The sequence below is a fragment of the Diabrotica virgifera genome, chromosome 8 (genome assembly GCF_917563875.1).
Source record: "Diabrotica virgifera virgifera chromosome 8, PGI_DIABVI_V3a".
Taxonomy (NCBI): Eukaryota; Metazoa; Arthropoda; class Insecta; order Coleoptera; family Chrysomelidae; genus Diabrotica; species Diabrotica virgifera.
Window position 1 is genome coordinate 107,364,784 of NC_065450.1, and position 27,503 is coordinate 107,392,286.

A 27,503-nucleotide genomic window follows, 5' to 3' on the forward strand; every position below is an offset into this window, starting at 1 on the left:
CAGGAGCAAGGTTACCAATTTTGGTCAGGTTGTTAGAAGACCCGCAGTCGCAAGGCTACAACTAACATTGCCAAGGAGGTAAAGCTACCTGAAGAAATGAAAAGCCATAACATTATTAAATAAAATGATGTTGGATAATCGAGTACAAATATAAAAATAAATAAGCAAAATCATTGGCTAATACTCGTAAAGTGAATGTGAATTTAGTTGGAAATATATAAAATGATGAAGGGTCATCATTCCATACATTTCTGTGCAACTATATACACCGGTGTTTCGGCCTATTTGGGCTTCGTCAGTATAGTGTAGCAAGTTAAAAAAGTTGTTTGTTAACTTGTAAAAGGATTACTACAGGAGCAAGGTTACCAATTTTGGTCAGGTTGTTAGAAGACCCGCAGTCGCAAGGCTACAACTAACATTGCCAAGGAGGTAAAGCTACCTGAAGAAATGAAAAGCCATAACATTATTAAATAAAATGATGTTGGATAATCGAGTACAAATATAAAAATAAATAAGCAAAATCATTGGCTAATACTCGTAAAGTGAATGTGAATTTAGTTGGAAATATATAAAATGATGAAGGGTCATCATTCCATACATTTCTGTGCAACTATATACACCGGTGTTTCGGCCTATTTGGGCTTCGTCAGTATAGTGTAGCAAGTTAAAAAAGTTGTTTGTTAACTTGTAAAAGGATTACTACAGGAGCAAGGTTACCAATTTTGGTCAGGTTGTTAGAAGACCCGCAGTCGCAAGGCTACAACTAACATTGCCAAGGAGGTAAAGCTACCTGAAGAAATGAAAAGCCATAACATTATTAAATAAAATGATGTTGGATAATCGAGTACAAATATAAAAATAAATAAGCAAAATCATTGGCTAATACTCGTAAAGTGAATGTGAATTTAGTTGGAAATATATAAAATGATGAAGGGTCATCATTCCATACATTTCTGTGCAACTATATACACCGGTGTTTCGGCCTATTTGGGCTTCGTCAGTATAGTGTAGCAAGTTAAAAAAGTTGTTTGTTAACTTGTAAAAGGATTACTACAGGAGCAAGGTTACCAATTTTGGTCAGGTTGTTAGAAGACCCGCAGTATTAGCGAATGATTTTGTTTATTATTATTATTATTATATTACTTTACGAGTATTAGCCAATGATTTTGCTTATTTATTTTTATATTTGTACTCGATTATCCAACATCATTTTATTTAATAATGTTATGGCTTTTCATTTCTTCAGGTAGCTTTACCTCCTTGGCAATGTTAGTTGTAGCCTTGCGACTGCGGGTCTTCTAACAACCTGACCAAAATTGGTAACCTTGCTCCTGTAGTAATCCTTTTACAAGTTAACAAACAACTTTTTTAACTTGCTACACTATACTGACGAAGCCCAAATAGGCCGAAACACCGGTGTATATAGTTGCACAGAAATGTATGGAATGATGACCCTTCATCATTTTATATATTTCCAACTAAATTCACATTCACTTTACGAGTATTAGCCAATGATTTTGCTTATTTATTTTTATATTTGTACTCGATTATCCAACATCATTTTATTTAATAATGTTATGGCTTTTCATTTCTTCAGGTAGCTTTACCTCCTTGGCAATGTTAGTTGTAGCCTTGCGACTGCGGGTCTTCTAACAACCTGACCAAAATTGGTAACCTTGCTCCTGTAGTAATCCTTTTACAAGTTAACAAACAACTTTTTTAACTTGCTACACTATACTGACGAAGCCCAAATAGGCCGAAACACCGGTGTATATAGTTGCACAGAAATGTATGGAATGATGACCCTTCATCATTTTATATATTTCCAACTAAATTCACATTCACTTTACGAGTATTAGCCAATGATTTTGCTTATTTATTTTTATATTTGTACTCGATTATCCAACATCATTTTATTTAATAATGTTATGGCTTTTCATTTCTTCAGGTAGCTTTACCTCCTTGGCAATGTTAGTTGTAGCCTTGCGACTGCGGGTCTTCTAACAACCTGACCAAAATTGGTAACCTTGCTCCTGTAGTAATCCTTTTACAAGTTAACAAACAACTTTTTTAACTTGCTACACTATACTGACGAAGCCCAAATAGGCCGAAACACCGGTGTATATAGTTGCACAGAAATGTATGGAATGATGACCCTTCATCATTTTATATATTTCCAACTAAATTCACATTCACTTTACGAGTATTAGCCAATGATTTTGCTTATTTATTTTTATATTTGTACTCGATTATCCAACATCATTTTATTTAATAATGTTATGGCTTTTCATTTCTTCAGGTAGCTTTACCTCCTTGGCAATGTTAGTTGTAGCCTTGCGACTGCGGGTCTTCTAACAACCTGACCAAAATTGGTAACCTTGCTCCTGTAGTAATCCTTTTACAAGTTAACAAACAACTTTTTTAACTTGCTACACTATACTGACGAAGCCCAAATAGGCCGAAACACCGGTGTATATAGTTGCACAGAAATGTATGGAATGATGACCCTTCATCATTTTATATATTTCCAACTAAATTCACATTCACTTTACGAGTATTAGCCAATGATTTTGCTTATTTATTTTTATATTTGTACTCGATTATCCAACATCATTTTATATATATATATATATATATATATATATATATATATAAAGAAAGTCAAAGACAGTAACGGGTTACTGGTAAAACAAAGACAGTTGAAGGTAACCGGGAACGACCCAATACTAAGGAAGCAATAAAAAACGGGTGCTTCTAAGTGAGTGTCTTTTATTAAAAGTCAAGCTTTCGCCACATAATTTTGGGCTTCATCAGAACCTGCTGGAATAGAAAAACATTCTTTACAATCATCATAAATTAAAGATGTTATTTTTTTAATCTTACCTAAATGTTGACACTATTTCTTAGTGCATAATAAAATTGATATGAAACCACACATTGTCACAAAAACAAACCAATTCCTCCAGTTGGGAGATGTGATTGGTTTGTTTTTGTGACAATGTGTGGTTTCATATCAATTTTATTATGCACTAAGAAATAGTGTCAACATTTAGGTAAGATTAAAAAAATAACATCTTTAATTTATGATGATTGTAAAGAATGTTTTTCCATTCCAGCAAGTTCTGATGAAGCCCAAAATTATGTGGCGAAAGCTTGACTTTTAATAAAAGACACTCACTTAGAAGCACCCGTTTTTTATTGCTTCCTTAGTATTGGGTCGTTCCCGGTTACCTTCAACTCTCTTTATATATATATATATATATATATATATATATATATATATCAAACAAATGAAATAGAGAATGTGGAAAAATCCCCTTACGAACAATTCACACATCCACCATTTCAGGTTGGGAAAAATTTCTTGAATAGAATCAAAGATCCAAACACCTGTTCTTAGAAATGTGTTTCGCCCTCTTCAAAAACACATTTCTAAGAACAGGTGTTTGGATCTTTGATTCTATTCAAGAAATTTTTCCCAACCTGAAATGGTGGATGTGTGAATTGTTCGTAAGGGGATTTTTCCACATTCTCTATTTCATTTGTTTGATTTAGTTACGTTTGGTCGGTAAACCAATAACTTAGATCTTTTGATCACTGAGTGTGTTTCAAAGATTTACATCTTTTGTTTTTTTGTTTTTCAAATATATATATATATATATATATATATATATATATATATATATATATATATATATATATATATATATATTGTCAAGATATGTAAAATTTGAATTAATATGGTTTCGATCTTAATATTTTAGAAAAGTTAAAACATATAATAAAAATATACCAAAATTCATTTCGAAGAAATGAAAGTCAATTATCTTTGGATGGCCGTAGGTAAACAAAATTTAAATAGGGATTAAGTATTTTCTTTGTACAGTTAGTATGATAAGGAAGTGGTTATGTGTTTGGACAATGAGACCGGGTTAGGGAACAACTGTATTTAGAAATTTAAATGAATGTAATCCCCTTAAAAACCGATTGGCATGTAATTAGTTTTAGGAAATTTCTAATGGTAGGAAAAGTTGGTGTTGAATCTGACATTGACAATTTGGAATTTAATTTTTTGGAATCGTTGTCAGTGGACTTTCATAATTTTTTACATAATTTAATTTTACGGTAGAATAATTTTTTCAACGTTACTGTTTAGTGCTGGCCTTTAAACGAATGTGATTCTAGACGATAGTTGTTAAATGATCGTCAAGTCGAATAGTGGTGATCTCTGAGAGTCTCCTGAAGTAGTAAGGCAGATAAATGAATAGCTGTGAGTTTGTTGAAATAAGTGTCCTGACGGAGGCTCATCACGTAAAGCATTGTAAGTTATATTGTTCTACTTATATTCCAAGAGTCACCGTTGCATGCCGGAACGAGAAATAGATTCAGTTTATTGAGAGGAGAAAAGGCTAGCATTGTTTTTTGAAAGATACGTGCATCTGTAGGGGGTCATTGATGACAATAGGCTTGCAATAGTTTGTTGCGAGATTGCTGACTACATAGGGGGCTGCTAAGAGTAAATTGTAGGCGACCAGAGACAAGAATTTGGACAACTCATCATCCGAGAGACAGTTTTATTTTTTTTTTTTGTAGAATTATTCATAACGCAAATTTCAATAAGTACTTTAGATAGTGGTAGGAGTATTTCAATAATCAGAATAGGAGATATTATTTTTAGAGGATATTTTGAGGGTGAATTTATTTCAATAGATGTTTTTGTACCATATATGTGTTTTATTCCGTTAGTCTTTGACCTTATTTATCATATGTAAAGCAAAGGAGATATTGAAGCACGAGAATATAAAACCCTGAGATTAGAGCATTAAATAGTGTGATTAAATCATAAGTGCATCATTAAAATTAAATTTAATTAATTAATTAATTATCTAATCAATTGCTTTGAGCACACCGATCTTTGAATATCACATTAACTGGAGCCCAGAACGTGGTGGCTTAAAAAATATCGCAGCTTTGCATTTGATGGTAGGGAAAGAGATAAGGAATAACTATAGGTGATCCAGAGATAATTTGACAATTTTTCCAGGTGTAAAAATATTTTTGATTTATGGATTGATCGTAGGTAGTTGATATTTACTGCTATTGAATTATTTAATATTTTTACCAGTCGTACATTTGATATTTATTTTGAAATTTACTGATTGCATATTTGATATTTGTGGCGAAAATTTATTAAATTTGGGGAGAAATATTTGTCGTGTTCTGCAACTTATAGAGTGTTGTAAAATTTCACATTTTGGCGGGGACAAAGAAAACAGTAACAAAAAGAAACAACATGTCGACCACAAGGAGGCAAAGCAAAATGCAAGAAAGCAGAGAGAATAACAGAGAAGAGGAAAAAATTGTTGAAGAAGGATTGGGTAATGAAGGAGATACAACGATTATGGAGAGAAAAGAACAGGAATTAACAGGAATAGAGAAACTATTGCAACTGATGCAACTCCAATCACAACAAATGGATAGAAATCAACAGGAAACAAAAAGGACAATGCAAGAAAATCAACAGGAATCAAAACGAGCCATGGAAGAAACACAACAAAAAATAGAGAAAAATCAACAGGAAGCAAAACGAGCCATGGAAATAACACAACAAAAAAATTGAAGAAACACAAAGAGAAATATCACAGAGAATAGAACAGAAATTGGAAGAGAATGATGGCAAATTGGAAAAGCGTTTGGAAAAATATGAAAATGAAGTGAAAGCCTGTTTAGAAAAAGTTAGAGAAGAAACAGAAAGGAAACTGAAGATGCAACGAGAAGAAATAGAAACTAAAATGAAGGATATTAAGACTGTGCAGAAGATGGAATTAGAACAGTTAGAAAGCAAATTTGAAAATGCAATACAAGAAGACAGGCGAGAAATAGAAGAAAAATTTAAGCAAAACGAAAAACAAATTGCGGAACTCAAGAATCAACAGAATTGTGGAGAAAGAAGGGAAATGATTATCCTTGGTACAAGCGACGCGAAAATACAATTTGGAGGGGATATTAGAAAAACACACCCAGTACCATTTGTTAAAAATTTGAAAACCAAATTGCAACATATTAGATATTTTGACGACTGCAAAGAAACAATTAGAAACCATGAAAGAAGGAGCAGCGTTATGGTATGAAAGTAAAGAAGATGAGTTTGAAAATTGGACAGATTTCGAAAATAAATTTCTCAACTATTTCTGGGGGAAAGTTAAACAGAGGGAAATCAACCAAGAGCTACAGAATGGAAAATATCACGAGAAAATGGGAATATCGGAAGAAAGATATGCTTTGCAGATATATAACAATTCCAAATATCTAGACTACAAATACTCTACCGAACAACTGGTAGAAATGATAAGCAGACATTTCGAAGAAACGCTGGAGGACCACGTGATTTTGAGAAACTATCAAGATATTGATAGTTTGTGCCAATTCCTTCAAGTAAGGGAAGCAAAAAGAAGAGAAATGCGAAACAGAAGACAACATGAACAATATAATGGACCGGCAAGAAGGTATCAATCAAATTATGACCAGAGAAACCGACATGCCCAATCAAAAAACGAAGATAGGCCGAGAGAATACCAAAATTACAATAGACAACAAAATTATGATAACAGGAATCACGAAAAAAATAGAACATATGAAAATCACAACAGAAACAGAGATGCACAAAATCCTCCGACTAGGAATACGAACGAACAAAGGGACGGTAGAAACAATCAGAATTTCCAACGACAAAATAGAAGGGAGATGAATCATGTAACAATAGAAAACGAGGAAGAAGATGTATGCAATGAATCCAGACAGGATTTTCAATAAAGCATCCACTGAACAAACATAAACAACTCTCCGGTATATTTTGTCATCCGAGAGAGTTTATACAGTTGGCGGGAAATGAAAGACAAAGTTCTAATTCAAATTTAATATTCTTAGATGCATTTATAAAACATAAAGCGATTAAAATTTTGATTGATTCTGGATCGGAGATATCGTTAATCAATAAGAAACTAGTAAAAGAATTAAATTTGGACAGATTTGTGTATAAAATTCCTAGGGTTGCTTTAGTGGGTGCAAACAACAAAAAATTGACGACAGTAAATGAAGGTTTGGGAGTGCGGATCAGAGTGGGAGACAAATACTATATTATGCAATGTGTGGTGATCGAAGATTTAAACCATGATATGATAGCGGGAATTGATGAATTGAGTGAAAAACATATCACCATAAATTTTTCGGAGAATAAACTGGAAATCAGAGCAGAACCAGACAACATAGAAGAAGAAATGGAAATAGATAGGAAAATAATTGTTGAAAAGATAAATGAACAGGAAAAACATAAAGAAATCAATATGACTGTAGAGGAAAAACAGAAAGTACAAGAAAAAAATCAACCAAAAAAAAAAAAAGAAGGAAGAAAAAGAAGAAGAGTTCAAAAAGAAAGAAGGAAAACAAGGTGGATACAAGAGAAAGACAGGAAATCGAAGGTACGGAAGAATTGTCGGCAATCGACGATAAAACAGAAAGGAAGCAGGAAGAAAAGGAAGTTCTCATAAGAGAAATGAAAGCAGTAGAAACATGGTGCTCGGGATACCAAATGAAAATTGAAGACAAAAAAAAAACAGAAGAAGAAATAAAGGATGAGGACAGAGAAGAAATGGCAATAATGGACGAGAATCCAGAATTTTATGAAGAAATATTATGGACAGTGAATACATGCGAACAAAATGAGGATGAAAGAAAATTAAAATGTGGAGAAAACATGGAAAAGGAAGTAGAGAAGATTCTAGAAAATTATGGAGATTTGATTAATGAAGAAAGCCGAGTGGCTAAAAATTATGAACATTCTTTTAAAGTTAAAAACTTAGAAAATTTTAAATCCAAGACATATCCAATCCCGTATAAATACAGGCAAAGCGTCGGACAGGAAATTGAAAAAATGATCGAAGACAAGGTGATAGAAAGATGTGACTCTCCATATATCAACCCGATAGTATGCGTTAAAAAATCGAGTGGTGATTTGCGATTATGTTTAGATGCAAGAAACATTAATTCACACACAATCGCGCAATACGAAGCGCCTTTGAACATCGAAGCCATATTTGGACGAATCACAGGGTCACACATTTTTTCCAAAATCGATTTGAAACATAGTTTTTGGTTAATACCTTTGGCAGAGAAATGTCGAAATTATACCGCTTTTTCGATCGACGGAGTGGTATACCGATTTAGGGTGGTACCATTTGGCCTACAGAGTGCATGCGCTGCTTTGGTTCGCGCATTGAACACAATCTTAAATAGGCATGGAGAATTTGTTGTACATTACATAGATGATTTATTAATTTTCTCACCAGATATAACAAGCCATCTACGACATATTCACACTGTGCTAGAAGAACTGGATCAAGCGGGATTGAAATTAAATATTAAAAAGTGTCAGTTTTTCCAAAAGGAAATACTGTATTTAGGATTCAAATTAGACACAAAAGGGATTAGTCTTGCAGAAGATAGAATCGAAATTATAAATAACTACGCTAGGCCAACCAATTTAAAAACATTGCGGGGATTTTTGGGAATGGTAAACTATTTCAAAAAACTAATACCAGACATCAGCACAAAAGAAATACCGTTGATAGCATTACTTAAGAAAAATGTTAGGTGGAAATGGGGAACGGAACAAGAAATGGCTTTCAAAAATTTAAAAGGAGCTTTCTCCACAGCTGTAAGAGTACACCACCCAAGATATGATCAACCTTTCATTCTCCGGACCGATGCTTCCATAACAAAATTCGCAGGGGTGTTATCACAGATCCAAGACGATGTAGAGGTGCCAATCTGTTTTGTCTCCCGTGTAACCAAAACATATGAGAGAAAGTACAGCGTTACTGAATTAGAGTTCGCCAGTGTGTTATTTTGTGTAAATAAATTACGGTTTTACCTACTAGGGGCAAAATTCACCATTGAAACAGACCATGCAGCTTTGATACATATAATGAAAAATAGGCTGGTAAATAATAGAATTCATAGGGGCATTCTTTTACTTCAAGAGTATGATTTTGAATTTAAATATATCAAAGGAACTGACAATATCTTGGCTGATGCGTTGACGAGAGATGAACAATTCCGCAAAGAGGACCACAAAACTCTCCACGTTGGCATGAACATAATGAGAGAAGAAGCAGGCTTATTTTCTTTGGCTCAGATCAGGGAAAATCAGGAACAACTGGATGAAAGAGAAAAGCAAAGGGTCGAACAAGAGGATAACTTATATTTTAAGAGGGTCGATGGTAGAGAACTATATGTAATCAAGGAACAGATGGCAAAAGAAGTTTTAGCAAAATTACACTGTGACAACGGACACATTGGAAGCAGGAAGGTGTGGCTTATGTTCAGGGAGAACTACATTTGTCGAAAGGACTATACAATAGCCAAAGAGATGACTCGAAATTGCGAGACATGCCAAAAGTGTAAAAGTAAGAATTTCAAAAACGAAAACATCACAAAAAACGTCATAGCTCGGAAGAAACTGGATATTGTCGCCATTGATATGTTGAGCGATTTAATAACAACAACACAGAGGAATAAACACATATTAGTTATGGTGGATGTTTTTTCAAAGTATTTAAAACTGTACCCATGTAGAACCACGAAAGGAGCTGAAATACTTCGGAAGATAGACGATTTTATCGAAACAGTGGGAAGACCAGACAATATTTTGTTGGACAATGCAACATACTTTAGGAACGACCGTTTTAAAGGGGAATTAAGAGAGAGAGGCATAAATACAAAATTTGTAAGCATCCGACATCCACAGAGCAACCCATCAGAGCGTTTTATACAAGAAGTCACAAAATTTCTAAGAATTGCTGCGGAAGAACATCATCGACATTGGGACAGAAAAGTGTTTGAAATAGAGACGTATTTGAACTGTGCACCAAATACGGTTACCAAGGAGACGCCTTTATATGTAATGAAAGGAACAATGCCTACGAGACCGTGGGAAGACACCGCCCCCAGACAATACGAAGAAGTGATCGAGGTGGTTCAACGAAGATTGAGACGAAGTGGAGAGAAATATCTCCAAAGGCAAGAGAGGACCCGAAGAAGAAGGCCGGTTACATTCCAGAAAGGGGATAAAGTTTTAGTGAGGGCACTAAGGGTGTCCAATTTACAAAATGGTATTTGTGCTAAATTGATGCCGGTATTTGAAGGTCCATATAGGGTCAATACGGAAAATGGGGTAAATAGTTATGAATTAGCGCATATAGAGACAGGCAAGATACGGGGTATTTTTAACATTCACGACATTTATAAGTATCATGAGTAGAGTTTGGTAACATAATGGAATAATTTGATCCTAAAAAAAAACTTGTGTCATTTAAATAAATAACAGAGTTTTTCGGCAAATCAAATGGCGGGGAGTTGTTAAGATATGTAAAATTTGAATTAATATGGTTTCGATCTTAATATTTTAGAAAAGTTAAAACATATAATAAAAATATACCAAAATTCATTTCGAAGAAATGAAAGTCAATTATCTTTGGATGGCCGTAGGTAAACAAAATTTAAATAGGGATTAAGTATTTTCTTTGTACAGTTAGTATGATAAGGAAGTGGTTATGTGTTTGGACAATGAGACCGGGTTAGGGAACAATTGTATTTAGAAATTTAAATGAATGTAATCCCCTTAAAAACCGATTGGCATGTAATTAGTTTTAGGAAATTTCTAATGGTAGGAAAAGTTGGTGTTGAATCTGACATTGACAATTTGGAATTTAATTTTTTGGAATCGTTGTCAGTGGACTTTCATAATTTTTTACATAATTTAATTTTACGGTAGAATAATTTTTTCAACGTTACTGTTTAGTGCTGGCCTTTAAACGAATGTGATTCTAGACGATAGTTGTTAAATGATCGTCAAGTCGAATAGTGGTGATCTCTGAGAGTCTCCTGAAGTAGTAAGGCAGATAAATGAATAGCTGTGAGTTTGTTGAAATAAGTGTCCTGACGGAGGCTCATCACGTAAAGCATTGTAAGTTATATTGTTCTACTTATATTCCAAGAGTCACCGTTGCATGCCGGAACGAGAAATAGATTCAGTTTATTGAGAGGAGAAAAGGCTAGCATTGTTTTTTGAAAGATACGTGCATCTGTAGGGGGTCATTGATGACAATAGGCTTGCAATAGTTTGTTGCGAGATTGCTGACTACATAGTCAGAGATGCAGAGACAAGAATTTGGACAACTCATCATCCGAGAGACAGTTTTATTTTTTTTTTTGTAGAATTATTCATAACGCAAATTTCAATAAGTACTTTAGATAGTGGTAGGAGTATTTCAATAATCAGAATAGGAGATATTATTTTTAGAGGATATTTTGAGGGTGAATTTATTTCAATAGATGTTTTTGTACCATATATGTGTTTTATTCCGTTAGTCTTTGACCTTATTTATCATATGTAAAGCAAAGGAGATATTGAAGCACGAGAATATAAAACCCTGAGATTAGAGCATTAAATAGTGTGATTAAATCATAAGTGCATCATTAAAATTAAATTTAATTAATTAATTAATTATCTAATCAATTGCTTTGAGCACACCGATCTTTGAATATCACATTAATATATATATATATATATATATATATATATATATATATATATATATATATATATATATATATATATATATATATATATATATATATATATATATCCGATCTGTCATAGTATATATATTCTGTGATATTTTGTTTTTTAAAAAAACTGTTTACAATTTAAAAAACAATTGTAGTTATCAATGTAATAAAAAAATATTTTAACCATCACTTTTTAAACTTCAAGAGACATTTTATGATTTTAATTAACTTTTTTACAACACCTTTTTGTGAACAACCACAACTTACTGTGAGTATATTAATTTATAAGGTCCTATACCAAAAAAACTACCATCGTTTTTTATTACAGTCTACCCTGATGATGTAAACGATTCATTAAAGTTTACGAAAGCTTGGATCAAATAAAAAGTGTTTTCTTTCACATAAAATTTGCTGAATTCCCCAAGAATACAACCTTGTTATATAACATTGTCAGCAAAGACTTCCCTTCTGGTCTCATTTATATATATATATATATATATATATATATATATATATATATATATATATATATATATATATTATATATATATCTGACCGAATTGCCGTTATTCAAAAAATCACTATTTAACACAGTATGGTCGAAAATATTTGTACAAATATATATATATATATATATATATATATATATATATATATATATATATATATATATATATATATATATATATATATATATATCTATTACTAATATCGCCCGTGTCTAGCAAGTGTCTGCTTAGGCTAGCGGTATGTGTATCTAGTTACGGACGTGTTAGTACTTGGTTCGATTCCCCATATAGGCTATTGATTATGTACTATAGAAAGGAACTACAACGGTAACGGGGTTTTATTATTTCATATGGTCAATGAATCTCTATATATGAAAAAACCGCGGAGTGCTACCATTTAAGGGGGTGCGTTTTTGAGAAATGGGTGAATTAGTCCCTAGGCACAGGGCGAATTAGGGTGAGTTCTATGTACTTTTGGTACAAACACGTCTACAGGAAAATTGTTCCTGGTTAAATTTCCTATCTAAATATAACTTTTTAAAGTCAAAGATTTTTTTTTTACAAAAATATATTCAAAATAAAAAGCAGAAAGAAACCCAAAAGAAAGAAATTTTGTTTTTTGTCCCATAACTTTTGTCCACGGGGATATAGGTATAGACATTGCTTCACAGAAAAAGAACTTACATATTTGTTCTTTAAAATGATGTTTGGTAGAGGTTATTAGGATTTACAATTTTCGAAATATGATTTTTCAAAATTCGCCACTCACAGCAATTTTGGGCAATTTTCCTTGTTATTTCGCAATTATTGTTCTGTAACTTTTTTCTACGTAACTTTTGGCATATGCAATGGTACATGTAAGAAGAATAGAAATCAATTACCTTTAAAATGTTCTTCTGTATAATGTTGTACGACTTTTAAAGAGGTTATCTTTTTCAAGAATTTATACTTTTAGCGAGTTTTTATATTTTTTACAATTATTTTTTAAATTTCCCATTATAACTTTTTTTTTTACATTTAGGTATATATTATATAATAAAAAAGAAAGCTTATTCTGTTAACTTTAAAATGGTGTATTATAAAGAATTTTAGGATTATTTTTGAATAAGATACGCTTTTTCAAAATGTAATAAGTACTTGCAACGTTTTTTGATTTTAGGATTATTTTTTAAATTCCTCATTATAACTTTTTTATGTGAGTGTGTGTTATGATTGAATCTTATTTTTTATAGATAATACTTTGGATCCACTTGACTCAGCCGGACAAACTTCAAATATGGATTAATTCCAATATTTACTGTTAAAGCTCCTGCACCACAAGCTTTGCTTGACAAAAATAGCATGTAAATGTACCAAAGGATGTACAAAAAACTGCGGTTGTAGGAAGATAGGAATTAGTTCAATATTCTACAAAGGGTGCATGTGCATGGGTACTCATTGTGGGAACTCTAAGATAACTGAGGTGTCAGAGGAAGATATTGAAGCTATTGAAGATATTGAAGAAGAAAATTGATGGACTTTGAATTTGAAAATTTTTTAAATGTCAACGTTTAAATAATTTTAACTAAAGTGATATTTTCTAAGACTAATGTTTATGTAATTTTTGTAAAAGAAATAATTTTAAATAATACAGGTAAAAAAATATCAAAGAATCACTCGGTTTCCATTACATTATTTAAATATAGATGATATATCATTTTAAAGAACAGAAAGTAAGCCCTCTTTATTGAGCAATATATAGTATATTCATGTACAAGAAAAAAAGTTATGAGAAATTTCAAAAATAATCGTAAAAAATGTAAAAAATATTTTTTTATATTAGGTATTATATAATATATAATATATAATATATAATATATAATATATAATATATAATATATAATATATAATATCTAATATATAATATATAATATATAATATATAATATATAATATATAATATATAATATATAATATATAATATATAATATATAATATATTATATAATAATATTATTTTATTTTTGTATTATATTATAAAAAATCGTTAAAAGTATAAAACCTTGAAAAACCATAATCTCTTTAAAAAAAGTCGTACAATGCTATATAGTAGACCATTTTAAAGGTAATTGATTTCTATTCCTATTACATGTACCATTGCATATACCTAAAGTTACGTAGAAAAAAGTTACAGAAAAATATTTGCGAAATAACTAGGAAAATTGCCCAAAATTGCTGTGAGTGGCGAACTTTGAAAAATCATATTTCGAAAACTATAAATCCTAATTACCTCTACTGAACAACATTTTAAAGAAGAAATATGTAGATTTTTTTTTTGTAAAGCAATGTCTATACCTATATCCTCGTGGACAAAAGTTATAGGACAAAAAACAAACTTTCTTTCTTTTGGGTTTCTTTGTGCTTTTTCTTTTGAATATATTTTTGTAAAAAAAAGTATGATTGACTTTAAAAAGTGATATTTAGATAGGAAATTTAAGCAGGAACAATTTTTATGTACATATGTTTGTACCAAAAGTGCATAGAACTCACCCTAATGTAACCTGTGCCCAGGGACTAATTCACCCATTTCTCAAAAACGCACCCCTTTAAATGGTAGCACTTCGCGGTTTTTTCATATATACATGTCCATTGACCATATGAAATAATAAAACTCCGTTAACGTTGTAGTTCCTTTTAGCTATCTTATTTTGAATATAATCAATAGCCTAATAAGGAAAAAATTTTGTTTAATATTCGGAAGAGCCCAAAGAGGGCGGCAATCACTCCGCTAGGAATGTCGGTAAAGTCAGCAGCACCACTTCATAAGACCAAATTCAGACTAAGACTATATTTTATTGCTAATTTATTGCTAATTTATTACGCAAAGGAAAAATTTATTGCTGTAGCCGTTTCCGAGAAACAGTGGGGTGCTGCTAGCTTTACGGTAAAGCTAGCAGCACCCACTCTATATCTCGGCAATGAAAAGGAGTACAGGGATCATTTTAACGGCATATTTTATTGCTATTTAATTGCTCTTGATTGGTATATTAACCAATCCTGAAAAGCTATCCCATCATCCCCTAGCGTAAAACTCACCCCCAAAAAGATGATGAAAATCGAAAATTCAACACCAAGGAATTAATTGCTAATTTATTGCTAATTTATTACGGAAAGAAAAAATTTATTGCTGTAGCCGTTTCCGAGAAACAGTGGGTGCTGCTAGCTTTACGGTAAAGCTAGCAGCACCCACCCTATATCTCGGCAATGAAAAGGAGTACGGGGATCATTTTAACGGTATATTTTATTGCTATTTAATTGCTCTTGATTGGTATATTAACCAAACCCAAAAAACTACCCCATCATCCCCTAGCGTAAAACTCACCCCCAAAAAGATGATGAAAATCGAAAATGCAACCACAAGGAATTAATTGCTAATTTATTGCTAATTTATTACGGAAAGAAAAAATTTATTGCTGTAGCCGTTTCCGAGAGACAGTGGGTGCTGCTAGCTTTACGGTAAAGCTAGCAGCACCCACTCTATATCTCGGCAATGAAAAGGAGTACGGGGATCATTTTAACGGCATATTTTATTGCTGTTTAATTGCTCTTGATTGGTATATTAACCAAACCCAAAAAACTACTCCATCATCCCCTAGCGTAAAACTCACCCCCAAAAAGATGATGAAAATCGAAAATTCAATCCCAAGGAATTAATTGCTAATTTATTGCTAATTTATTACGGAAAGAAAAAATTTATTGCTGTAGCCGTTTCCGATAAACATTGGGTGCTGCTAGCTTTACGGTAAAGCTAGCAGCACCCACTCTATATCTCGGCAATGAAAAGGAGTACGGGGATCATTTTAACGGCATATTTTATTGCTATTTAATTGCTCTTGATTGGTATATTAACCAAACCCAAAAAACTACCCCATCATCCACTAGCGTAAAACTCACCCCCAAAAAGATGATGAAATTCGAAAATTCAACCCCAAGGAATTAATTGCTAATTTATTGCTAATTTATTACGGAAAGAAAAAATTTATTGCTGTAGCCGTTTCCGAGAAACAGTGGGTGCTGCTAGCTTTACGGTAAACCTAGCAGCACCCACTCTATATCTCGGCACTGAAAAGGATTACAGGGATAATTTTAACGGCATATTTTATTGCTATTTAATTGCTCTTGATTGGTATATTAACCAATCCTGAACATCTACCCCATCATCCCCTAGCGCGAAACTCACCCCCGAAAAAATTTTGAAAATCGAAAATTCAACCCCAAGGAATTAATTACTAATTTATTGCTAATTTAATACGAAAAGAAAAAATTTATTGCTGTAGCCGTTTCCGAGAAACAGTGTTTACGGTAAAGCTAGCAGCACCCACCCTATATCTCGACAATGAAAAGGAATACAGGGGCCATTTTAAAGGCATATTTTATTGCTAATTAATTGCTCTTGATTGATATATTAACCAATCTCTAAAAACTACCCCATCATCCCCTAGCGGGAAACTCACCCCCGAAAAAATTATGAAAATTGAAAATTCGACCCCAAGGAATTAATTACTAATTTATTACAAAAAGAAAAAATTTATTGCTGTAGCCATTTCCGAGAAACAGTGGGTGCTGCTAGCTTAAAGCTATATCTCGGCAAGAAAAATGGGTACAGGGTCCATCTTGGCGACCAATTTTATTGCTAATTATTTTTAATAATTCTGTCAAAATTCCGTCCTGTCAATTCTGTAAATATTCTGGACGCTACCGGAGAAGCCCCTGGAACGAAAATAATAAAGAAAAACCAAAAGTGGTCAACGAAAACACCATGGTTTACACTAGAGGTTAAATAAAACTCTCACCAAAAAAAGAAAGCTTTCCTAAAATATAGGTCAGAAAAAACGAATGAATCATATGAAAACTATAAAAGAGTAAGAACTGAAACTCATCAATTGGTAAGAAAAACAATAACAGATTATACTGGGAAAGATTCACAAAAGGACTAGAGATGGATTTCTATGGACAACAGAAACAAGGCGCTTCATAAGATAACAAAGAAGCGAAATGAAAGAACTAGTTGAAATAGAACACATAAAAGAGGATATGTGGGTGGCCTTCCTGACAGAAATTTTTAAAAAAGAAAACGAAAAATCTTTACCAGAAACACCAAATAAAATCAAATACCAAATGAACTCTTATAATATGGTGGTGTACAACAACTGCAACTTCTTATTCATAAAATAATCGCCACGAACAGAATACCAGATGAATGGAGAAGAGCGATCATGCTGAGGTTCTTCAAGAAAGGAGATAAGAAGGACCCCAATAACTATCGAGCAATAAATCTTTTAAATACAACACTCAAATTGACAACAAGAATTATAGCGACAAAGATAAACGAACGAATAACTCTGCAAGAGGAGCAGCAAGGATTTCGGACAGGAAGATCATAATGCACGGATGCAGTTTTTGTAATGACAAATAAAAGAAAAGTCGCTGGAATATAATAAATCAGCATATATTATGTGGCTGATAGATTTGGAGAAAGCGCTTGATAGAGTGAGAATTCGGAACGCGACACATTTATTATATGAAAAGGGAATATCAGTGGATTTAGTAAAAACCATTGAGAATATAATATATACGAAGATAGCATAGCGATATGTCTGTAAACCTGTATTGCCCCAGTTCCCAATATATCTTTTCATAACTGTAGCAGTTAGTGCTAGGTTTGTTCTAGTTTGTTCTGTAATTTTGAAGTTTGTTCTAAAAAAATAAAAGAGTTATTCAATATACAATGTGGCGCTCCAAGTTTACGTAAAGTTGTATTGCCCATATAGAACCCAAACGATTAGAGAAAATCTGAATAAACCACAAGTTAGTGCTAGGTTTGTTCTGCATTTTTGTCAAAGCGTGTAATTTGTTCTGTATAAACAAAAAAGATATACAAGATATAATGTGGCGCTCCAAGTTTACGTAAAGCTGTATTGCCCATATAGAATCCAAACGATTAGAGAAAATCTGAATAAACCACAAGTTAGTGCTAGGTTTTTTCTGCATTTTTGCCAAAGCGTGTAATTTGTTCTGCATAAACAAAAAAGATATACAAGATATAATGTGGCGCTCCAAGTTTACGTAAAGCTGTATTGCCCATATAGAATCCAAACGATTAGAGAAAATCTGAATAAACCACAAGTTAGTGCTAGGTTTGTTCTGCATTTTTGCCAAAGAGTGTAATTTGTTCTGCATAAACAAAAAAGATATACAAGATATAATGTGGCGCTCCAAGTTTACGTAAAGCTGTACTGCCCATATAAAATCAAAACGATCAGAGAAAATCTGAATAAACCACAAGTTAGTGCTAGGTTTGTTCTGCATTTTTACCAAAGCGTGTAATATGTTCTGCATAAACAAAAAAGTTATACAAGATATACATATGTATAATGTTTCGTTACAATTTTGCGTAAAGCAGTACTGTCCCATATTATAGAATTAAAACCATTGAAGACATTTTGAATATACGTCATTCCACGAATATACGACTGTTTTGGATTATCGAGACAACGAATATTTTACTGTGCAACATAAGCAATACGAAAGTAAATTGCTCTAATAATTATTTCAATAAGCAACAATGTAATTTGCAATTTAGTTTTGTTCTTCATATTTTGCACAGTAAAATATTCGTTGTTAAGATAATCCAAAACAGTCGTATATTCGTGAAATGGATAAACCTAAATAGACCATATTATAATAAGTTAGTGCTGGGTTTGTTCTGCATTTCTGTCAAAGCGTGAAATTTGCGCAAAAACAGTTACACAAGATATTATGCGTTGCTCCAATTCTACCTAAATGTATTGCCCCATAATATAAAATCCAAAAAAAAAATTGAATAGGCTAACTTTGTTATAAAGCTCATTCACAATAATTCTAAGAATTGACTTATGCAGAATTTAAGAGTAACCCGCTGATAAAGTCGAAGCAATAAAGGGATTTCACGTAAATATAAGTATTGAAATGGGCCGGCTTAAGAAATTTTATATTTCATTTGGTATTACTTAACATTACATATAACTTATAACGTATAACTTAACATTACATATTTATTTTAAATAAATATCTAGATAAATAAGGGAAAAATACAGAAACTGATAGAGTATTAGAATTAATTAATTATTATATTTTTCTGTGTGGATTCTTTATTAAATATATCCCAATTTTGAAAGTAATTAACAATTTTTGTTATGTTATAGGTATTTTCCTAAGAAGTGCGGAAAGTAATACTTTTCTGCACGCGATTGCGCGAAGCGGAGTTCGGCAATCAGTCGAGTGCGGAAAATAGACTTTCCGCAAGAGTTAGGAACAATATTTTTTCTACGAGCGTTTAAAAAATGACCAAATCTTAATCAATTAATTGGGTCTATTGAATAAAAAGAAGCATTTTCTTTTACTTCCTCGTATTTAAGTATTTACTTAACGGTAATTGAATAAAGCATTAAAGAAATTACTTTATTCAATTAGTATTAAGTAAATACTTAAATACTTGTAAGTAAAAGCAAATACTTCTTTTTATTCAATAGACCCATTGAATTAATTGCACATTCTGAACAAATGCACCTGCTAGGTTTGTCCAAACAAATTCAGAAAGTCATACTTTTCCGCACGCGACTGCAGTTTGCCGAACGACGCGAAGCGGGAGTTCGGCAAGCAGTCGAGTGCGGAAAAGAGACTTTCTGCAAGCGTTAGGAACAATATTTTTTCTACGAGTCTTTAAAAAATGACCAAATCTTAATCAACTAATTTAATTAATATGAAAATACATACACAAATTAATTCTTTGACAAGGTTGTCAAAACCAAAGTTTCAGCATAATTGGTTAGCATGACGACGATCTTGGTTTCCATGACGACGATTCAAAACCACTGTTATTGTCTACTGATTTGACTTTCGAATATTATGTCAAAATTATTTTATTTCATCGAATTCTCGCGTTAATTTCATTAAAACATAAACACAATAAAATATATTTGAAATAAATTAGTAAATAATATCTATATATTAGTTTATTGCATGTATTATAATTACTTTAAGGCCATATTAACATATCTAAATTAACACGCGTGCGGAAAAGTAAAACGCGTGCGGAAAAGTAAAACGCGTGCAGAAAAGTAAAACGCGTGCGGAAAAGTAAAACGTGTGCGGAAAAGTAAAACGCGTGCGGAAAAGTAACACGCGTGCGGAAAAGTAAAACTTTCTAAACTAAAATGCGTGCGCGAAAGTAGACGAATAATAAAATAGTGAAATGAAAATTAAAATACAGACCGGACCTGATTCCGAACCACAAAGCGTGTTTAATTTCAGCTCCGATATACTCGCAATTTTATACCAGTATTTTCACAATAGTAAATTAACAAAAGTGATATACCTGTTCAATAAAGTTAGTGTTATAAGAAGACCCAAAAACGTGAGTAGAAGAACATTAATTAGATTGAAATAATATATTCATTTGGAAATATATCTCTATAAAATCTTCATATCAACACTACACCGGACTGGTTTTTTATTAACAACAATTAAAACCAGGGCCGTACTTGAATATGTTTATAATAAATCGTTCAAGTAAAATTAAATGATGAATAATACTTTATCAACAATGGAAACTCCTACCACTTCTCAAAACACTCCAATGTACTCTACTATTGCATCTCAACAAACTACTCCAAAATTACCAGTAAAAGAACAAGCCATCATCTTCAGTTCAATTAATGGCGCAAAATTGCAAGATTATCTTTTGCAACTAGGACCACTCGTCCAACCAAAAAATATTATTTATTCATCAAGAATCTCTAATAACCGAGTATGCGTTTATCTTTCAAGTAAAGCTGTAGTTGATGACTTTCTAAATAAAGCAGGATCCATAAAAATAAATAACTTATAGGTAAATAAATAAGTACTTCTAGCACGTAGATTAGTCACTCCATCGGAACGTCTTCTCTTATCTAATGCTCATCCAACAATACCGCAGGAAATGTTAATTAATATTCTCCAGAACCTAGGCTTGAAATTAATGTCACCAATAACATGTTTGAGAATTGGAGCTACAAATCCTGAATATAGCCACATACTCAGTTTTAGGCGTCAAGTATACATAGAATCCCTAGATAATATAACCATACCTGATTTTGTCATGGTTAATCATGATAATGTTAGCTACAAAATATTTTTGTCCAACGACCAATCGCTTTGTTTCAAATGCAAACAAAATGGCCATCTTGCCTCATAATGCTCATCAGAAACCTCTTCCCTAATCAATTCTAATATGCCAAATACTATTCCAACTTTTAATCCACCTCACAGTATCACCTCGCAGATTCCCACAACAGATAACCAAACAAATAATTCATCAAGTCCTCTTCTTCCAATAAATTCTATGGAGGTGTCAAATATATCCCTTTCAACAACAGAAACATCAACATCAACCAAAAGACATTTATCAGAAACCCCATCTCCAACAGTAATAATATATAACAGTAATAAAAGTAGTCCTATATCCAAAAAATAAGAGCCGACAACAATTCTGAACCCGAAAAAAACATAATACCACCCACTCAAGACTCACCCCAAAAACAACAGATACAAGTTGATCAGAAATTACAAAATCAAATTCACACAATATCCAAGGAAACAATAGAAACCGAAGAAGCTGCTAAAAGATTTATCAATAAACATTCAAAATCATATGTCTTAAATTACGATGAATTTCGGGAGTTACTAAATGAGACATGCGGAGCTAAAGATGTCTATAATATTGTTAAGGATTATATACCAGATTTACCATTACTTATTAAAATGCTTGTAGACACTCATCCTCATTTTACTGACTCAAAATTAAAAAATCGAATCACACGACTACGCAAAAAGCTAGAAAGACTATTACAACATGAAGTATCTGAACCGGATAGTGATTCATGTGCTTCAACTAAACAATAAATCACTTTCAATAGTATATTACAATGGAATTTAAATGGGTATTACACCCATTTAACAATGTTACAGCTTCTTATCTCAGAATATGCACCAGATTTTATTTCGTTACAAGAAACTCACTTCAAAAATAACTCAACACACAACCTGAAAGGTTACACAGGATTTTGCACCAATCCACCCAATCAGAACTACGCTAGTGGAGGAGTAGCTCTATATATAATGTCAAATATACCTGTTCAAAATATAAACCTCACAACTAATATCGAAGCAGTTGCTGTAACAATACTTGCCCCTCTAAAGTTAAATATTTGGAGCATTTATGTTCCACCAGACAAGACTCTGACTAAACCCGAACTACTTAATCTTCTCCAACAAATTCCTTCCCCTCGAATAATCACGGGAGATTTTAATTGCCATAATATTACATGGGGATCAAATAAAACAACAACGAGGGGAAATATGTTAGAAAACGTTTTGAATACTATGAACTTATGCCTACTTAGACGGCTCGCCAACAAGATTCAATATGGCTACGGGAACTTCTTCCGCCATTGATCTCTCCATATGTGAACCCTCATTGATCACCCAACTAGACTGGACAGCATTAAAAGATTTATATAGTAGCGACCACTTCCCAATCTTAATAAAGCACACAGTAAATTTAAACAAAAATACAACACCAACTCAAAAATGGAAATTAAAAAAGGCAAATTGGATTGAATTTGAGAGAATTGTATCAAACAGAATGGATCAGATTAAAATTTCAGACTCCATTGATGACACACTTAGGAGCTTCAATCAGCTTATACTGGATGCGGCTAATATAACCATAGGTAAATCTCAACTTTTAAAAAAACGCAAACCAGTTCCCTGGTGGAATTCATAATGTGAAGCCGCTATTAAATTAAGTAAAACAATTTGGAACCGCTACAAAAAATACAAAAATATTGATCTATTAACAGAGTACAAAAAACGTAGAGCTGAAGCAAGAAGAATAATTAAAAAAAGCAAACAAGAATCATGGCAGACATACATATCTAGCATAAACAGTAGTACAAATATATCATCAGTTTGGAAAAAAGTTAAAAAAATAACAGGGCAGCATACCTACCAACAAATTGTGAGCCTGCAAAAAGAAAAAACGCTACTAACTGAGCCACAGGATATAGTAAATGAACTGGCTGATACCTATCAAAAATTCTCATCCAACCAAAGTTACAGTAACGAGTTCCTAACATACAAACAAGAGGAGGAGGCAGTACCTATTACAATTTCCGACGAATTTAACGCTATTAATATACCTCTCAGTTATGGGGAATTTGAAGATGCACTTAATAGCATAAAAGACACTGCACCAGGTCCAGATGACATACCAATACAATTCATTAAAAAACTTCCCATGGAAGCAAAAGAGTTTCTGCTCCAAATTTTCAATATTATTTGGGAACAAAAATCATTTCCAAAAATCTGGAAAAATGCCATTGTTATTCCTATTATTAAAGCAAATAAAGATAAATTACACCCATAATCATATCGTCCTATATCATTAACGTGTTCCTCATGTAAACTTATGGAAAAAATAGTCAACAGAAGATTAATGTGGAACCCGGAACGCAATGATCAACTGATTATCGAACAAGCTGGCTTTAGACCAGGCAGATCTACAAACGACAACATTATCGATCTGGAAAACGCTATTCACGAAGCTTTTAAAAATAACCAAAAATGTATGGCGATTTACTTTGACATAACTAAAGCATTTGATACAGTAGGGAAACACCGTATATTGAGCATTCTAAACAAATTTGGATATCAAGGAAATATTTTAGCCTATATAAACAATTTTTTAACTCAAAGAACATTTCAAGTCCGAGCGAATGGTGCTATATCCTATCTTAGAGAACAACAAAACGGAATCCCACAAGGATCAGTCATCAGCCCTACTCTGTTTTTAATAGCAATAAACGATATAGTAAAAATCATGGCGAAACCTGTTCAGGCACGACTATATGCTGACGATCTGATTATTTACATCAAAGGAAAAAACGTAAATCATATGGCGTCAATATTACAGGAACACTTAAATAAACTAGTAAATTGGTCCTTAAACACCGGTTTTAGTTTTTATTGTAATAAAACAAAATGTATAATATTTTCAAAAAAACGTATCGAGGATAAACCAAATCTCACGCTTGAGAATCAAAATCTTTCCTATACAAACGAAATAAAATTCCTAGGAATGATATTTGATCAAGAGTTAAATTGGAAAAGTCATATTCAGCAGTTAGTTCTTTCATGTCGACATGGTCTTAACTTGTTAAAGTATCTAGCTCACAGGACTTGGGGTGCCGAAGGTAAAACACTGCTCATGCTATATAGATCCTTAATTCGCTCTAAGATTGACTACGGATGTGTCGCATATGCATCTGCCAGCAAAACAACGTTGAAACCTTTGGATACGCTACATAACACCTCCCTAAGGATTATACTTGGAGCATACAGAAAAACTCCGATAAATAGCATACAAGCTGAAATAGGCGAACCCACTCTAATGCTTCGTAGACAGCTGTTAACCTTTAATTACGCTTCTAACATAAATGTACATAAAAGAATTTCAATAAATAACATTTTAGATCCATCCATGACCAATGACTCTTCAAAGTTCAATCTCCCTTATTCTCGCAGAATCCACCATGCAATGGAGCTACTTAACTGGCAGGAATTTCCACCCTTATATCAATACAAAGAAATATCTTCATCTCCACCTTGGACTGTAAAAATTCCAACAGTCAATTGCAGTCTATTACAATTCCAAAAAAATAGCACTAACCCTAATCTCATCTTACAACACTTCAGAGATCTAATTAACTCTCATTCCGATTACACAGTATACTATACAGACGCGTCTAAAACTGAAAATGGAGTCGGAGTGGCATTTGTTAACAACACAGAGACTCACAAACATAAAATTCCAGATACTGCAACTGTATTAATTGGGGAACTTTATGCGATCTACCAAGCAATACTACATGCAAATGCGAACAAGATGAAGAAGATAATAATCGTCACAGATTCTATGTCATCACTACACGTAATAAGGAAAATTTACACGCAGCATCCAATAGCTTTACTAATAAAGGAAGAACTACATAAATTGCATACTGAAGATTTAAGAATCAAGTTTCTCTGGGTCCCATCACATGTTGGAGTAGCAGGCAATGAAGCAGCAGACCGAAATGCCAAAGAAGCCATAAATGATAACAGTATTCCAATGTCGCTTCAATCTGTAAGTATGGATCTAAAAAGCTACTTCATAAAACATATTTTCGAAAATTGGAACAGTAAATGGAAATCCACATCATCAAAGCTTCAGGAGATAAAAAACAACGTTGGACCATGGCAACCACCCGAGGTATCTAGACGAAAGCAAACAATTATTTCCCGTTTACGACTTGGACATACCCAATTTTCTCATGAATATTTGCTGAAAAAAGAAGAACCTTCAATTTGTGATGAGTGCGGGTCACCCCTTACAGCAGCGTTCCTCAACCTTTTACCCTTTGCGACCCAATCTTCCATAATTATTTTCACCGCGCCCCCCCTCGTTCAATAATTTTGACAAAAAACAGTAAAATCTTACTTTTTAGTATTGAGTGCTCTTTATGATTATAACTCCTATTCAAGTTCATGTGTATTTGATTTTTTATTTTGTCAGAATTTTGTTTTGCTTTGATTTTAGTAAATTAGTTAACGATGTTGGTGTATTTTTTATGTGCTCACGCCCCCCATTACTAAAAGCGCGCCCCCTAGGGGGGCGCGCCCCACAGGTTGAGAATCGCTGCCTTATAGTGAAACATGTGCTAGTGGAAAAGTGTGAAAAGTTCAATAGCCATAGAATTAAATACCATTTAGCTAACAATCTTAAAGACATTTTAGACTATAACAACACTAATAAACTATTTCTGTTTCTAAAAGACTGCAACTTACTAAACAAAGTGTAATTAACTGTTACTATCCCGCTAATAACCTTCTTAGGTTGAAGCGGATTGTTGTAAATAAAAAAAAAAAATTAAAATAAATTAATGTAATAGGTATTATTAGATATTATATTCCATGTAAGAGAAGAAAGTGAATATTACAATAATTTTATAATCAGAAATACGACAATAACCAACAATTATTGACGAAACCGTAGTTTGTGACAGGAGTGTTCATTTTATTTCATAGAAAAATATTATGCAGGGTGGTTTATTGCATTCGCCCCGGTCTCTGTATTACGGGAAACGACTTGATATTTAAAAAAAATTCTTCATAGAAATATACAGGACCAATGTGAATTATGCAGGGTGCTCCAAAAAAATAGTAGTATAATCAAAGTTATATTTTTTCTTATCCCCTTATATAAACACCCTATATCAGATAACATATTTGAATTTTTCTTAAAAAATAAGCTGTACTTTTATAAGGGTTCTTCATACCTCAGTACAAGGTGTTTTGATTTATTTCGATTTTTATAAAAAAAAATTATATAAAGGTTTTAGAAAAAGGTAAATATTTATGAATCTAAAAATCGGTGACAAATTTTTTCTTGGATCTTAATAATATACTACTCATCGTATTTAAATAGATATTTATGGTAGCAAAATTTTGTACAGGGTGGTCAAAATATTATATTGCTCTATTAACAAATTGAAGCTGTAATAACGCATTTATTTTAAATTAAACGCCCTACATTTTATTAGTTTATCGTATGGAAAATTTACTTATATTAGCTTTTAATCTTTTTAAGGGTTCCTATACCTATCTTTGTACATGGTGGTTAGAATTTTAGATTGTTCTATTAACAAATTCAAGCTGTAATAACCTACTTATTTTAAATGAAACACCCTAGGGATTTATAGATTGTTCGTATATCTCAGAATTTAATACGTTTAGGGCATCTTAAATAAAGTTTTCTTCTTAAAATAAACCCAAACAAACGCCCCCTTAAATATTTTACCATACTTTTGAAACGCTGTGTATATAAAGATTACAGTGGAACCTCGATAAGTCGGATTAATCGAGAATGCGGGCAATCCGGGTTATCGAAAATCCGTGTTAGCCGTAGAATATAGTAAAAATTAATCAAATACGGTATCCTTAGAAATAAGCTCCATTATAATTGCAAAATCATGAAATACATTATGCACAGTACATGTGAATTACGTACAGTTATATACAGTATTGTTCATTCCTTGGTAAAAATTTCAGTCAATTTCGGTTGTCAATATTACGTTTTTATTGTTGAAATGTTTGTCTGATGAAAATCGGTCCCGGTTAGCCGGACTTCCGGGTTATCGGAGGCCGACTTAACGGGGTTCCACTGTACCATTTATTTTTTTTATTTCTTTATTATTTATTTAATTTTAATA

At 32.5% G+C, this 27,503-nt stretch overlaps 1 protein-coding gene across 2 annotated transcripts in view; it reads right to left on the reverse strand.

Moving 5' to 3' along the window:
- Positions 1 to 27,503, reverse strand: part of LOC126889626 (5'-3' exoribonuclease 1) — a 699,515-nt gene that overhangs the window by 137,562 nt on the left and 534,450 nt on the right. The window lies entirely within an intron of this gene.